General features: G+C 38.0%; 1 long non-coding RNA gene across 3 annotated transcripts in view; it reads left to right on the top strand.

Annotated features, from left to right (window-relative positions):
* The window catches only part of LOC109548175 (uncharacterized), a 21,154-nt gene extending 4,798 nt beyond the window's left edge, over positions 1–16,356 (top strand). The window contains exons 2-5 of one of the 3 annotated variants that reach the window (XR_002174196.3): positions 4,727–4,831; positions 7,318–7,364; positions 9,409–9,486; positions 10,408–16,356. This is a non-coding gene — a long non-coding RNA (uncharacterized lncRNA). Of the gene's footprint in view, positions 1–4,726; positions 4,832–7,317 lie in introns of all 3 variants that reach the window. The other 2 variants (XR_012330880.1, XR_012330879.1) reach the window with 2 other exon arrangements.

Here is a 16,356-nt window from a genome sequence, read left to right as displayed (position 1 = left end):
TGCAACCAGATACCACTGCCCTCTGAGGCTAATTTAGGCCATTTTTACAACCCAGTGCAGTAGCACTTGGCAATTAGAAGAAGAAGATCAGTTGCATTTCTTCCTGTTGTGAGTAAAATGTGTGAAGGGAAGAATCAAAATATACCATGGGAAAAATACAAAGGGAGTTCTTTAATATTTTGTGCTATAGAATTTTTGTCTTTCAATAATTTTTCTTCTTGTCTATTTAAATACTCAAAATTAATTATTAAATGTAATGTAATGATTAGTTTTTACTTTCTAGATAGTAAATCAATATTTACTTGATAAGTATGTGTATAAAGGAGAAATGTTTTTTAATTACTATTTTGGAATCCCACAATATACATATTTCATAAACATATTACAACTGATGCTTAGTTTAGATGGCTTTTTTTCCCTCTTTTTTCCCCTTGAACTTCGTTTTGGAAAGTATCACCTGCTATTTTAGAACTGGTCCTTGGAACCCACCACTGTTTATCAATCAGCCTTATTTTCTTGAGTCATTTATTGAACAGTATCTATCTGTTCTAACAGTATCTATCTGACAATGGCAGACATTGTTTTAGGTGCTTGAACAAAACAAAGTCCTTGCTCTCACAGAGTTTCCAGTCTAGTAAGACAGATAATATAATAAACACATATATAATATAATGCTGTATAGTGATAAGTGTTAAAAAGAAAAAAATAGCAGGTAAGGGGAAAAAGTTTTCTGTGTGATTGTGTGTGAATGTGTATGTGCATGTCTCACACCTGATATTTTAAACAGAGTGATCAAAGAAGCCTCTCTGAAGAGGTAGCATTTGATCAGAGACCTGAAATAGTCATGGGAAGATCTGGGGAGATGTTCCAGGTGTTTATATAGGCCACAAAAACTCAGTCACTCAAGTACAATCCAGGTAACATCCCATGTATAATCTAGATATACATCACACTATGTATACATTTTTTTTTCTTAAGAGAGAAAAAAATTCATTAGGTTTTCAGAAAAGTTTTTCATTTAATATCAGCATTGTTCTATATTTCCCATGATTATTATTCCATTATTTAATACAATAACATTTATGGCTCTACAGACAAAGCTTCACAGTCCCTTATCTGCAATTCCAAAATCCAAAAACTTTTTTCTTAATTCATTTTGTGGCAAAAATGGATCTGAACTGACTTGACTCTGTTTAAAGTCTTCATTTGGTCCATTTGGTGTGACTATTGATGCATTTCATTGTGGAAATATGTGTTTAATTAAGGTATGCTGCCCCAGACAACACAAGTTAAGTAAAACATAGGTAGCATAATATCTTACATTCCTAAAATATGAAATGAATTTTAATTCAGAAACACATCTGGCCCTAAGGATTTGGGTTAAAAGATTGCAGACCTGTATCAGATTTCTTCTTGGTTCTCTGATTAAATATCATCAGTGACGTTAATTCAAAAGTATAATGTTTATATAATGCTCGTATTATGTACCTGGCACTGTGTAAATACTCTCTATTTATTATCTCATAAAATCCTCACAGCAACCTTATGAGTAAGTTCTATTATACTCATTTTACAGATGAGAAAACTGAGCCACAGAGAGATTAAGAAACCTAAAAATCACACAGTTACTAAGTGACAAAGTCAAGAATTAAACCTAGACAATTTTCCTTCATAGTTTGCACTCTTTGCCACTAAACTAACTCTCCCTCTCCCCATCCCTTTCACCCTCCCTTCTTCTTTGGAGAAGTTTCGAATATAAGCCCTTTCCAAGAGCATGGTTTTTTCCTTCTACTCTGAAGTATCAGACATCAAAACTTTACATTTTATTTACAAACAAATATCTGTCAATGTTTTTCATTTTATTTGCTCCTGCTATAATTTCAGCCGTTTCTATTTCAAACTGACATTAGAGATTTACTTATTCTCATTCTAATAAGTTTCCAGTTTAACTTCATCTTTCACCATCCTTTTCATTTGAATATCTTTGGATAATTATGAGACACCTCCCTTATTATTGTGGTCTTGTCCAATGTCAGATCATATTAAAAGTTTAGATCTAGTTTATTGAGCAGTAGCATCTGCCAACTAAACCTCTGTCACTGCTTTGTAAGTTTCTCTCAATGAATTACATAGCTTACTTCAGATCACTTTATTCTAGGAATATTAAATTTGTGTTATTGAGTTGGAATTGATTATGTTTTCATTAGTTTGTCCTCAGGTAAGAGTTCTTCCATAAGTAATTACAAACTGAGATAGTTTCTGCTTTTATTTATTGTTATTTATTGGCTACCTAAAATCAAGATTGATTGAGTATATGTCATGAGGCTCTGCAAAGACTTTATTATGACTGTATAACATAGGTAGGGTCAATTTGAGTAAGTGTATTACGTTGAACTTTCCAAGAATCTATTCTTGATTGTCCCAGAGATCCATTGTGAGACATTAAACAAATCACTTTATTTGTTCTCTGTGAAAATTAATGTGTTGTCCTTGAATACAAACATGAAGGTTCTGACACATACTCAGTAAAGCATTATCTTTTGTGTAACGTTGATAGACTTGTTCTGAGCCAAACAGTTTCTCTGGGGTCACTCAACAGCTCATGTATGCTAAGTTTAGGGGTGCAGTTCATGGCCACTAGAGCTAAAAAGGAATTAAACCCATCAATTTTACCTCATTAGCATAGTGCTGAAGCAAATGAGCCAACAAGTCAGTTATTAAATTGCTGAGAAAGCAAAGAGAGACTGAATAAATATGTATGTGGGTTGAGATTGGCTATAAAGTACATCAGTTTATTACATGAGAAATTGAGGTCTTTGCCAAGGCTTACCTTGAGTAACTTCCTGTCTCCTGAGGGATCCAAAAGATGAGATTCTTCTCCTAAGACCATGCCCTGGAGACACAGCTTCTCTCTACTAGTTCTGCAATGTTCCATGTTCCTAGTGCCCAGTACAAAAGTTCTGAGGCAAACGTAAAATAGATAGCTAGTGGGAAGCAGCCGCATAGCACAGAGAGATCAGCTTGGTGCTTTGTGACCACCTAGAGGGGTGGGAAAGGGAGGGTGGGAGGGAGGGAGATGCAAGAGGGAAGAGATATGGGGACATATGTATATGTATAACTGATTCACTTTGTTATAAAGCAGACACTAACACACCATTGTAAAGCAATTATACTCCAATAAAGATGTTAAAAATAAATAAAGATGGCTTCACTCACCTGGAAAAAAAAATGTTTTGAGGCACACCATTAATATTTACCAAGATGTAATAATGTCTCAGGGTAAAAATCTTAATATTTACAGTTTACTTCAATGTATATAAACTTTAATGAATTCATATGATGAAATACTTTTTTAGCTCTTCTGTTTTCCCTAATTTTTATTTAGGCGAAACATCCTCTGTTCAGTGTGGTGGTCAAGAATGTGGGCTGGGTAATCAAATCTCCTAGGTTCAAAACTCTGCTTTCAAATTCCTAACTTCGTGACTTTGGCAAATTACTTAACATCTGTAGGCCCCAGTTTCCTCATTTATCAAATGAGGGTAATAATACCAACTGCTTCATAGGTATACTATAAGGGTTAAATTAGTTAATTCATAAAAAGCATTTAGAAGAGGATCTGGCACACAGTAAGTATTCCATAAATGTGAACTCCCACCCACTGTGGCACCAACTTTTCCTGCCCTTCACTCAAGGCCCAAAGCCAAGTTCTCTTTCTATTTTTTTCCCTTCTGATTTCAGGCTCACCGGCATTGGCCTGAGATTAAAACTGTCCTCTTCCTCACTACTAGATTCACCACCTGCATTGTTCTTGAAAGCCTCCAAGCATTCTTCCCTTTTCTAGGTTTTGGGCCATTTTACTCCATCTGAAAAACTGTTTATGGGTTCTGTAGAGAAGTATCTCTTCCATTTACACATTGAAAGGTTTTTCTCTGATTACTAGAATATGAGTTCCTTGAGAGCTGGGACTGTGTCTTAATTATCTCTATTACCTCTGTCCCTTCCCCCTCTCTGCTGCACAGTCTAAGTTAAAGAAAAGTGAAAAAAAGAATCCATTTAGCTTTTGTATTTTTTGCTCATTTTATCCTGGGTATTCTGTTCCGAACCTCCCGTTTTCCTGAAATTTTTCTTGCTCCTTTTATCTCTGGAAGTTTTAACTTCACCTAGTGATGCTGAGATCCCATCTTGGATCATCACTATTTCCTGGCAGGTAAGAGGTTCAGTTTATCACACAATCCATTCACATGTTAGAAAAAAAATTCCCATTTAATTCACTTGGATTTAATTTCACTTGTATATTCTTGGCTCCAGTTAGACAGACCATTCTCTTTTAAAAAATCTATCAGTAGCTTTGAGAGGGATTCTATTTTGCAGAACTCTTTGTCTTATTCCTTATTTGAAGATAGGGTCATACCACCCTAAGTTTCTTTTTCTTTTTTTTTTTTGAATAAATTTGACATGTAACATTGTGTAAGTTTAAGGTGTGCGTGCAGTGTGTTACTTTGATACATTTATATATTGTAATATGATTGCCAATGTAGCAGTATTTATCTCATTACAATTGTAATACAATAGTACTGTCTATATTCATTATACTATGCATTAGACTCTATGGCTTATTTACTACTCATTCAAGTTTGTACCCTTAAACACCATCACCCTTATCCCCCCACCCCCACCCCTGATAACCATTATGTTAACTCTCTGTTTTTGTTTTTTTTTTTAACAGGTTTAACTTTTTTAGATTCTACGTGTAAGTGATATCATTACCCTCGGTTTCTTTATATGCAGAATAAGAATCAGCTCTCACTTGGAGAAGATGAGGATAAATTAGGTCAATCTCTTAATTTTTTTCTTTTTAATACATGCAAAAGATATATGGAAGACATATATTGGGTATAAAACTTAGTCATGTAATGAACTACCCAAGAACTAGAATATTTACCAGTAAATTGCATCTACAATCGTGTTTCTCCTCTATCTCTTCCTCCTGCCCTCGGAGGTAACAGTATCCTAAATTTTGTGCTGTTTTTTTTTTCTTAATTTAGTTTTAGCACAAATGTATATGTGCTAAAATAACATATTGTTTAATTTGTATGTTTCTGAGCTTTATAAAAAATGCTTCACTCAATATGTAGTTTTCTGGGATTTGCTCTTTTAACTCAGTATTATGTTTCCAAGATTCATTCATGTTGTTGTGTATAATGATTGTTGATTTTCAGTACCATATAACATTCTATTGTGTGAATATATCACAATTTATTCTTCTGTTGATACATAGTTGGCTTGTTTCTAGCCTTTTAAATAATTGTAAACATTGTTGCTATAAAATTTTTTATGTATGCCTCCTGGACACACATGCAAGGGTTTCTCTTGGTCATATACCTAGGAGTAGAGTTGTTGGTTGTAGAGTATGCAAATATTCATCTTTGTGAGATAATTAATGCCAAACAGTTTTCTACTATTCCCACAGTTTATAAGAATTTCACTTACTCTTCAATATTTGGTATTGTTACACTTAAATTTTTGCTGGTCTAGAGGGGATAAAATGGTATATATATACTTTTTATAGGATGGAAGAAAGTCATCTTTACCTAAAGCTTTTTAAACTTCCTCTTCCTTTCTATATTAAGAGTTTACAGCCTCATTTGACATTACTGTGCCTGGGATTTCCTTTGAGGGAAAGTCATCTATTTGTGTATTAGTTTCTAAGGGTATAAAAACTGAGATAGGGTGGAGGCTGCTAACTGAGTAGTTTTTTTTTGTTTGTTTTTTTAAAGTGAGTGAGTTGTTCTGTTTTTTAATTAATTTATTTTTGGCTGTGTTGGGTCTTTGTTTCTGTGTGAGGGCTTTCTCTAGTTGCAACGAGCAGGGGCCACTCTGCATCGCGGTGCGCAGGCCTGTCACTGTCGCGGCCTCTGTTGTTGCGGAGCACAGGCTCCAGACGCGCAGGCTCAGTAGTTGTGGCTCATGGGCCCAGTTGCTCTGCAGCATGTGGGATCTTCCCAGACCAGGGCTCGAACCCGTGTTCCCTGCATTGGCAGGCAGATTCTCAACCACTGCACCACCAGGGAAGCCCCTAACTGGGTAGTTTGAATATTGCTTTTAAGTTGATTTTGCGTAAATACCAAATTATGCACAAACTAAAATTTCTTGTTAATGCTCTGCAGAAATGGAAATATGCAAAATTGTATTCTTTACTATTGACTCATCATAAATTAATCTAGTCTTGAGTTAAACCTATCTGTAAAACTATTTTAAGTAAAAAGCTCCTACAATCTGTTGATCTGAAATATTTTCACTGAATCAAGTTTAGTAAAGATATCTTTGTATATTTCCTTGTATTTTAATTTACCAGAGATTCAACTTGCCCTCTTTTGACATGGTTATATGGTGCAATGCAAATTAATCTCTCAAAGAAATTTCAAAACTCCAGATGTTCATCTTACTACTGTTACCCACTGAATTGACCCACACACAATAACCAGGAAAATAAGCCCAAACCGATGGAACCCTAAAATGTGTTTGTGTGTTTTTTAACTGAAAAAAAATTCATCTTGTATATAAACAGTTTTCATCAATAACTAAAAACACATGGAGGGCTTTCCTGGTGGTGCAGTGGTTGAGAATCTGCCTGCTGATGCAGGGGACACGGGTTTGAGCCCTGGTCTGGGAGGATCCCACGTGGCGCGGAGCAACTAGGCCTGTGAGCCACAACTACTGAGCCTGCGCGTCTGGAGCCTGTGCTCGGCAACAAGAGAGGCCGCCATAGTGAGAGGCCCACGCACCGCGATGAAGAGTGGCCCCCGCTTGCCACAACTAGAGAAAGCGCTCGCACAGAAATGAAGATGTAACACAGCAAAAATAAATTATATAATAAACTCCTACCTGCAACATCTTCCTTAAAAAACAAAAACAAAAACAAAAAAACACATGGAGATGGAAAAAGAATTTACAAGTGGCAATATATGTATATTTTTAAGAAGAACATTTATAGCTCCTTGTGTTTATTGTCTTTAAAAACAAATATCAAATAAAACATAACAGTAAAAATAAACAAATATCAGTTTGTCATTTGTCTATTTTTTTTGCCTTTGAATGAAAGATTTTTGAAGGCAGGGACCGTGTATTTGTTTTATGTTTCTTTATTATATTATTAAATACAGTGTCATATCCCAAAGGGAAACTCAGAGAATATTAATTGAGTGCAAAAGTCCCCTCTGTATCATTAATATTTGTTGACTGACAAAATGACTGAGTGAATATTCATGACCAAACCATAAGAAAGCTGCAGTTACTTTCTTCTTTATTGTACTACAGCTATTTTTGGAGATAATCATTCATCAGGGTGAATACATTTATGCCAGGTGAGTGTTTTTCAACTTTATTTATATAGCTAATACTGTGTTTAGTCAAGTTGCTATCAGCCATTGGTTTCTTCAATGTTCTCTTTTAAAACCAAGTGTTACGCCTCCTTTCCTCATTCCCATAATACCAGATATTCACTTCTATACTAATCAAGGGACATCAGGTGCTGCTGAAGTAAGACTGACTCCCGCCAAAGCTCCCTCTAAGTGGGGGCTTTTCCTTTATACCATGCAACATAAGTGAGCTTTCTGTTTGCTTGCTTTTGTGATCTTGTAAGTGGTGATCTATAAGACGAGGCAAAGCTAGAGGTTTAAGCCTTTACTTCTAACATGGATTGCAACATGACAACATCCTCACTGTAGTAGGCAGTCTTCAAGAAGGCCCTGATTCCCGCCTTCTGGTATTCACACCCTTGTGTAGTCCTCTCCCCCACTGTATGAGAATTGGTTTGTCTGACCAACAGAATATGGCAGAAGTAGTGGTATGTCACTTGCAAGATTAGGTTATAAAAGACTTTAAGGACCCGAAGACCATAGGCCAAACTAGAACCTCAGTTCTAAAGGGACCTGTTTCTGAGGTTGGGAAGTGCTAACCCAGATCCTGAGCCAAGAAGGCCCAGGTCCTTCTTGTACCTAAAAAAGTGAGAGAGAGAAAAACCTGGATATGTAAATATAAATAAGTAGGAATTTCACTGAAAGATAGTGAAAAAGAGAGAGCACGTAATAAAAAGAAATGAAATACTGATATATGCTACAACATGCTTCAACCTTAGTGAAAGAAGCCAGTCATAAGATTCCACATATTGTATGATTCCATTTATACATAATGTCCAGAATCGGCAAATCTGTAGAGACAGAAAGTAGATTGATAGTTGCCTAGGCTGGAAGGTTGGAGTGGGGGAATTGGGGGGTGCAATAGCTTAGTTCAGGGTTTCTTTTGGAAGTACTGAAAATGCTCTAACTGATTGTGGTGATGGTTGCGGAACTGTAAATGTACAAGCCATTGAATTGTACACTTTGAATGTGTGAATTGTATGGTATATGAATTACAGTTGACCCTTGAACAATGCAGGGGGTTAGGGGTCCTGACTCCTGCCCCTTCCCACACCCCTGCCCCCACTCCACACAGGCAAAAACCTGTGTGTAACTTTATGTATATCTCAATAAAGTTGTTGTTTAAAAAAATCCCTGTAGTTTCTATCTTGGGCTTTCTCTCTCTTCTATCACTTGTTCTAGAGGAAGCCAGTTGCTATGTCTTGAAGACACTCAGACAATCTACCTATGGAAAGGCTTATGAGGTTTCCAGCCAACAGCCAGTGAGAAACTGAGGCCTGCCAATAACTTTGCAAATAATCTTTGCTAATCCTATAGATGGAAAGGGGTATCTTGTTGAAGTTTTAATTTGCAGTTTTCTATGAGTGATATTAGGCATATTTAATATGTTTAAACGTATTTGTAGGAGGAGAACAAGAAATAAAAACATGAGGGCTTCCCTGGTGGCGCAGTGGTTGAGAGTCTGCCTGCCGATGCAGGGGACACGGGTTCGTGCCCCGGTCCGGGAAGATCCCACATGCCGCGGAGCGGCTGGGCCCGTGAGCCATGGCCGCTGAGCCTGCGCGTCCGGAGCCTGTGCTCCGCAACGGGAGAGGCCACAACAGTGAGAGGCCCACGTACCGCAAAAAAAAAAAAAAAAAGAAATAAAAACATCAATTCCATATTCAATGACATTAGGAAACATCTTTAACCTCAAGGCACAGTATGTGAAGGCTAAAAGTGGGTGGACAAAAGAAAAATGGCTTAAGTCAGAGAAAGGTAAACCTTAGATACTGCAGATGAGGCAGACACCAGCAATAGGCACACAAATTTGTCCCAAGGATCCTCAGAAAGCCACAGGAATTGGAGGGGCAAAGAATATGTGCAAGGAGGGAAGGGGCTAGAAGGGGGTGAATTATTTACAAGTCTGTGCAGGGATCATGTAGAACCTACATCCTCATTCCCTACACCTACCCCAAGTAGCCAGATGTGTTTCTCTCCTTCCATGCAGGAGACAGAAGGTGTCATCCTCTGGAGAAACTGAACTAGAGAGGCTCTGGACTTGGACATACCAGACTCTGAGGAATGGGTATGAAAACATGAAAGTCTGCATTCTAAACAGGACACTCTGCTCTTTTCCCTACCCAGCTCTAGAAAGCTAGCAGCCAGACTACTGGTATCCCCAGGCAGGAGATAGGGGGAGATCTTTCTCTGGAAAACTGAACTGATAGAAAATATTTACATGTATTGAGGATTGCTAATTAAAAAAAAAAAAAGCCAGCTTCATAGTGTAATATAATTCATAACATATCCAGAATGTAACCACCTCTCCCCACTTTCACATACTACCATCCTGGTACTGACCTTCCATGAGTTTAAAAAATACCAACACGCTTTTAAAAATTGCACCTAAGATGAAAGTCAATAGGCCTTGAGCCTGAGGGAATCCCTTATGACAAAATGAAAGACATTAAAAACTTTTTTTTTTTTTTTTGCGGTACGCGGGCTTCTCACCGCTGTGGCCTCTCCCGCCGCGGAGCACAGGCTCCGGACGCGCAGGCTCAGCGGCCATGGCTCACGGGCCCAGCCGTTCCGCGGCATGTGGGATCCTCCCGGACCGGGGCACGAACCCGTGTCTTCTGCATCGGCAGGTAGACTCCCAACCACGTCGCCACCAGGGAAGCCCCATTAAAAACTTTTGACATCGCTTTTGCCTGTTCAGAATTTTTTCCTTCACGTTTATTATTCTTTTTATAGATTATCTATTGCACTATTAGGTAAGTAGAAAGACAGTATACAGTTGCCTAGGTTCAAACCTTGGCTAGTTTTGGGCTTTGGGGCAAGAATCATAACTTTTCTGAGCCTCAGCAAAATGGGGATGATAATGATATTTACCTCATAGGGCTGTTGTAAGGCATAAATAGTTTAATACATGTAAAACATTTAGAATGGTGCCTAGAACATAGTAAGTACTCAATTTTAACTTTTATTATTATTTCTATATTCCTAGAGTACCTTTCCCTGATGTTCTTCAAGTGTCTGATGAACATGGATGAAGATGGTTAAGGCCATATTTAAATCTTCTTGTATTTTAAGTTCAGTATTAACATTTTTCTATCTTTGAAGTAGGAAAATTGAATCATAGAGAAGGAAACATGATTTACTCAATCATACAAAACTGTTAAGGAATCATGAGTAGGACCCTACTCTCTTAGTTTTCCCTTTTGAACTTTTATTTTTAACAAATCAGTTATTGATATAATTATTGATGTACATTGAAAACATGGATTTCATATTCAGGGGAGTGGTTTTAGATGCATTCTTTGTATGGCACTATATTTCTGCTACATTTCATTGGCTGTTAAGGTATAGACGACATTATCACTACCATATTCATTGAAAACCCATATTATTTTGAACATATTAAGATGGATCATACTTTAAGAAATTCACTTGCTCAAAGCCTAATTGACCTCTGTGTCTAACGTGAACTAAGTAAAAGATAGGATTAGACATTTGGAAAGTACTAAGTTCTAGCTACAACAGAATGACATAGAGGGCAAGCAGTTTAGGGTCATAGTCTAGGAAGTCTGAGATGTAATCTCATTTCTACTCCTGTATGCACATCTCAAAATAAATTACTCTTTGTGATAATTTGCTTCCTTGATAATGAAAAAAATGATGTTCATTCTGTCCCACATCTGCTTTAAAAACTACTTTTTTTTCCAGTGGCCCCCTCATAGGGTCAAGTCTTAATTTCTAACCTTGTCCCATAGGATCATTAATAACTGGCCAACAGACCCAAATAATTTAGAATTCTTTTGTTATATATGACAGAAAATATAACTTAAAATGGCTTAGGTAAATATGGAAATCTACTGGCTAGTATAGGACTTCCCTGATCGTGCAGTGGTTAAGAATCTGCTTGCCAATGCAGGGGACACGGGTTCTATCCCTGGTCCAGGAAGATCCTACATGCCACAGAGCAACTAAGCCCGTGAGCCACAACTACTAAGCCTGCACTCTAGAGCCCACAAGCCACAACTACTGAGCCCGTGTGCCACAACTACTGAAGCCCACACACCTAGAGACTGTGCACCGCAACAAAGAGTAGCCTCCACTCACTGCAACTAGAGAAAGCTTGTGCACAGCAACGAAGACCGAACGCAGCCAAAAATAAATTAAAAATAAAATAAATTTATTAAAAATATATATCAGCTAACATAACTGCAAAGTCTAGGGGTTACTGGTTTCAGTCATGCTTTGATCCAGGAGCTGGATGGTATCACTGGGACTTACTCCCTCTCTTCATCTCTCAGTTCTTCCTTCTGCTATATTGAATCATTTCCTGGCACAAAGTGCTCACCTGTCAGCAGCTCCAAGCTCACAGCATTGTTACTATTAGCAATTTCAGAAGATAAGACCATGTGGCTCTCTTAGTAAAAGTCTCATTGCGTCTTATTGCCCATTCCTGAATCATCTTTACAAATTGAGGACTATGACATTGATTCACCAGGTCTGAGTCACATATTCACTCCTGGACTGTGGTTAGAGTCAATCCTACCCAAAGTTCATCCAGTCAGAAAAGAGGGAGAGGGTGATTTGCAAGATGAAATTACAAGAAGAAGGTTAAAGGGATGCAGAGCAGCAAAAACAATTGTCTACTATAAGACTTCCTAACTTATTTGTTGCTATACTTCCCTCTATAAACCGCTGCTCATGTAGGTCAGTCTATTTATTTCTCCTGATACATCATGCACATTCTCATCTTTCCCACATAGAGGGTTGTGACCAATTTATCTCTAAGTACTACCCATTTTTTTAATTCCTCATGGAGTTTCTTGTGGATACATTTTTCTTTCCCCCTTGAGAATTCGTTAGTTAGACCACTCAAGTAAGTATATTAGGATGAAAATAAATGAGAATGATGTTGTCATAAGAACAACTTTCAATTCTGTATGTGTGTGTGTGTGTGAAATAAAGTGCAAACTCTGATAATGGTTACGTTATGGAACTTAATTATGGATACACATTACTATGACATGCTGCACAATTTATAGTAACGTATTGCTGTATTGAGGCATCATGGTTGAGAACTGATAATTTATACTGCTCACCTGGTTCTTCCCCTTAGGTCAGAGCTATTGACTCATACTATATTATTTTTTTCTAACGTATTAATTTTATATGATTTATTATTATTATTTATTTATTTATTTTTAATTTTGGCTGTGTTGGGTCTTCGTTTCTGTGCGTGGGCTTTCTCTACTTGTGGCGAGCGGGGGCCACTCTTCATCGCGGTGCGTGGGCCTCTCACTGTGGCGGCCTCTGTTGTTGTGGAGCACAGGCTCCAGACGCGCAGGCTCAGTAGTTGTGGCTCATGGGCCCAGTTGCTCCGCGGCATGTGGGATCTTCCCAGACCAGGGGACGAACCTGTGTCCCCTGCATTGGCAGGCAGATTCTCAACCACTGCGCCACCAGGGAAGCCCGTAACGTATTAATTTTATATGATTTTTAAACATATCACAAAACTGGAAAATGTTGGGTCTTCCCTGGTGGTCCAGTGGTTAAGAATCCGCCTTCCAATGCAGAGGATGTGGGTTTGATCCCTGGTCGGGGAATTAAGATCCCATATGCTGTGGGGCAACTAAACCCATGTGCTGCAACTAGAGAGAAGCTTGCACACCGCACCTACTGATCCTGTGTGCTCTGGAACCCCGGGCGCCACAACTAGAGAGCCGCCGCACTGCAACTAGAGAAGCCCGCACACTGCAACTAGAGAGAGGCCCTCAATGAAGAGCCCGCATGCTGCAACAAAGACCCAGCGCAGCCAAAAAAAAAAAAAAAAGTTACTGAAAACTTCACAGCTATATTACTTTTTAGCTTTTCATATATCATACCTCAATCCCAACCAGATTAGAAATTTCTTTGTGCTTTTGTTTGCATTGAGTAGCCAATTAATAAATATTTGTAAATGAATGAATTAAAAGATAAACTGGTGATGGGAAATACTACAAAAATAGTTCTAGGTAATTATAGTGGCAATTTAACAGATCTATTAAGGAAAAAAGAAATATTCCTATTATTAAACTTGCTGCACTTTGGTGTTTCCACAATGTTTTATTCACACTTTCATTATTGCACTTACAATGTTAGATTATAATTTATCTTTTTAAATAACTGTCTCCTCTTCTAAACTCTGTGCAATTAGAGCACAGCATCTGCATCTTCTTCCTTCTTGTAATCCTGAGATGTAGTAGGTGTCCACTTAATGCTTATGGAAAGAATAAATGACAGATAATTTTGAGCTCAAAATACTATTTTTACATCCTGCTAAAAAGGATATATCTCCTTATTCCTTCAGTCTTGAATATATTTTAACTCAATTTTCCTTCAGATCCATCTATAGTAGAAGCAATGGGTAAAGCTGGCTGGTTATTTTAGGCTAAGAGGTACAGTTGACTGTACTTTGGTGAGGTAACTATGCTCTGAGGTCTAGTCACCAATTAATATTTAGACAGTAGCAACCTGACCCACTCTTGAGTAAGGAAATAACATGGTAGTAGTAAAGAGATATTACTCTGTCACTGATAAGCAGGGTAATTAGAAGGCTATTGCATTAATCTGAGTATGAGGGCATAAAAACATGATGAAAGGTAATAGAAGTAATAGAGAAGAAAAGAGGAGACACATTCTACATATACATGTTTATTTGATTTTGTTTTCTGATCTCAAAGTAATACTTTGATTTTAAACAAGGGTTCCAAGACTATTCGATGGGGGAAAAAATAATCTTTTTAGCAAATTGTGCTGGAACAACTGGATATCCACATTCAAAGGAATTAAGTTGGATCCCGACCTCACACCATATACAAAAATTAATTCAAAATGGATCAAAGATAGGGATCATTATATTTAATAAGAGCTAAAACTATAAAACCTTTTGAAAAAAACTTAGTGTCAAATCTTCATGACTTTAGATTTGGCAGTTGTTTCTTAATTATGACATCAAAAGCACAAGCAATAAAAGAAAAAAAATAGACAATTAGACTTCATAAAAATTAAAACCTTTTGTGCATCAAAGAACATTATCAACAAGTGAAAAGACAACCCACAGAATGGGAGAAAATATTTGTAAATCACATATCTGATAAGGATTAGTATCCAGAATATATAAAGAACTCTTACAACTCAACAATAAAAAGACAGCTCAATTTAAAAATGGACAAAGGAGGGGCTTCCCTGGTGGCGCAGTGGTTGGGAGTCTGCCTGCGAATGCAGGGGATGCGGGTTCGGGCCCGGGTCCGGGAGGATCCCACATGCCGCAGGGCGGCTGGGCCTGTGAGCCATGGCTGCTGGACCTGTGCGTCCGGAGCCTGTGCTCCGCGGTGGCAGAGGCCACAACGGTGAGAGGCCTGCGTACCGCAACAACAACAACAACAAAAAATGAACAAAGGAGACTTCCCCAGTGGTCCAGTGGTAAAGAGTCGGCCTTACAATGCAGGGGACGCAGGTTCAATCCCTGCTCAAGGAACTAAGATCCCACATGTCATGGGGCAACTAAGCCCATGTGCCACAACTACTGAGCTTGCGTGCCTCAACAAGAGAGACCGTATGCCACAAAACTACAGAGTCCATGCACTCTGGAGCTGGAGCCCTTGCACCACAACTGGAGAGAGGAAACCTGCATTCCCACAACTAGAGAGAAGCCCATGCGCCTCAACAAAGAGCCTGCACACCACAATGAAAAAGATCCTGCATGCCTCAATGAAGATCCCGCATGCCACAACTAAGGCCCGACGCAGGCAAAAAAATAATAATAATTTTAAAAAATGGACAAAGAATTTGAATATACATTTCTCCAAAGAATATACACAAATGGCCAACAAGAACATGACAAGATGCTCAACACCATTAGTCTTTAGGGAAATGCAAATCAAAACCAAAATGAGATACCACTTCTTACCCACTAGGATGGTCATTTTAAAAAACAACAAAAACAACAGAAAATAACAAGTGTTGACAAGGATGTGGAGAAATTCAAACTCTATACGTTGCTGATGGGAATGTAAAAGGGTGCAGCCCACTGTGGAAAACAGTTTGACAGTTCCTCAAGAAGTTAAATATAGAATTGTCACATGATCTGGTAATTCTACTCCTGGGTATACAGATGACCCTTGAACAACACGGGTTTAAATTGCCAGGAATCACTTATACATGGATTTTTTTCAAAAAATATGTATTACAGTACTACAGGATCTGAGATTGGTTGAATCTGAGGGTGCGTAACCAAGGATATGGAGGGACTGTAAAGTTATATGTGGATTTTTGACTGCCCGGAGGGTTAGCACCCCTAACCCCTGTGTTATTCAAGGGTCAATTGTATATTTGAAAGAATTAAAAACTGATGTTCAAACAAAAACTTGCACACAAATGTTCAGAGCAGCCAAAAAGTAGAAACAACCCAAATACCCACAGATGACTGGATAAACAAAATGTGGTATATCTATAGAAAGGAATATTATTCAGTCATATAAAGGAAAGAAGTACTAATACAGGTTACAACATAGATAAAGCTTAAGAACATTACGCTAAGTGAAAGAAGCCAAGCACAAAGGACCAAATGTTGTAGGTTTCTATTTATATGAAATATCCAGAATAGGCAAATCTAGATACTGAGGCAAATCAGTCTCTATGGCCCAATAGAGGTAGAAAGCAGATTAGTGGTTGTCAGGGGCTAGGGGAAGGAGAGGCTAGGAAATTACTGCTAAAGGGGTATGAGATTTTTGTTTGGGATAATGAAAAAGTTTTGAAACTAGTTGGTCGTGATGTTTGCACAACATTGTAAATGTACTTGATGCCATCAAACTGTACACTTTATATGGTTAAAATTGTAAATTGAATGTTATATGCATTTTACCACAATAAAAAATTTATGCCTGGGCTTCCCTGGTGGCGC

The sequence above is a fragment of the Tursiops truncatus genome, chromosome 3 (genome assembly GCF_011762595.2).
Source record: "Tursiops truncatus isolate mTurTru1 chromosome 3, mTurTru1.mat.Y, whole genome shotgun sequence".
Lineage (NCBI taxonomy): Eukaryota > Metazoa > Chordata > Mammalia > Artiodactyla > Delphinidae > Tursiops > Tursiops truncatus.
The sequence above is the reverse complement of the archived record's forward strand: the minus strand, read 5'-3'. Positions and strand labels throughout refer to the sequence as shown.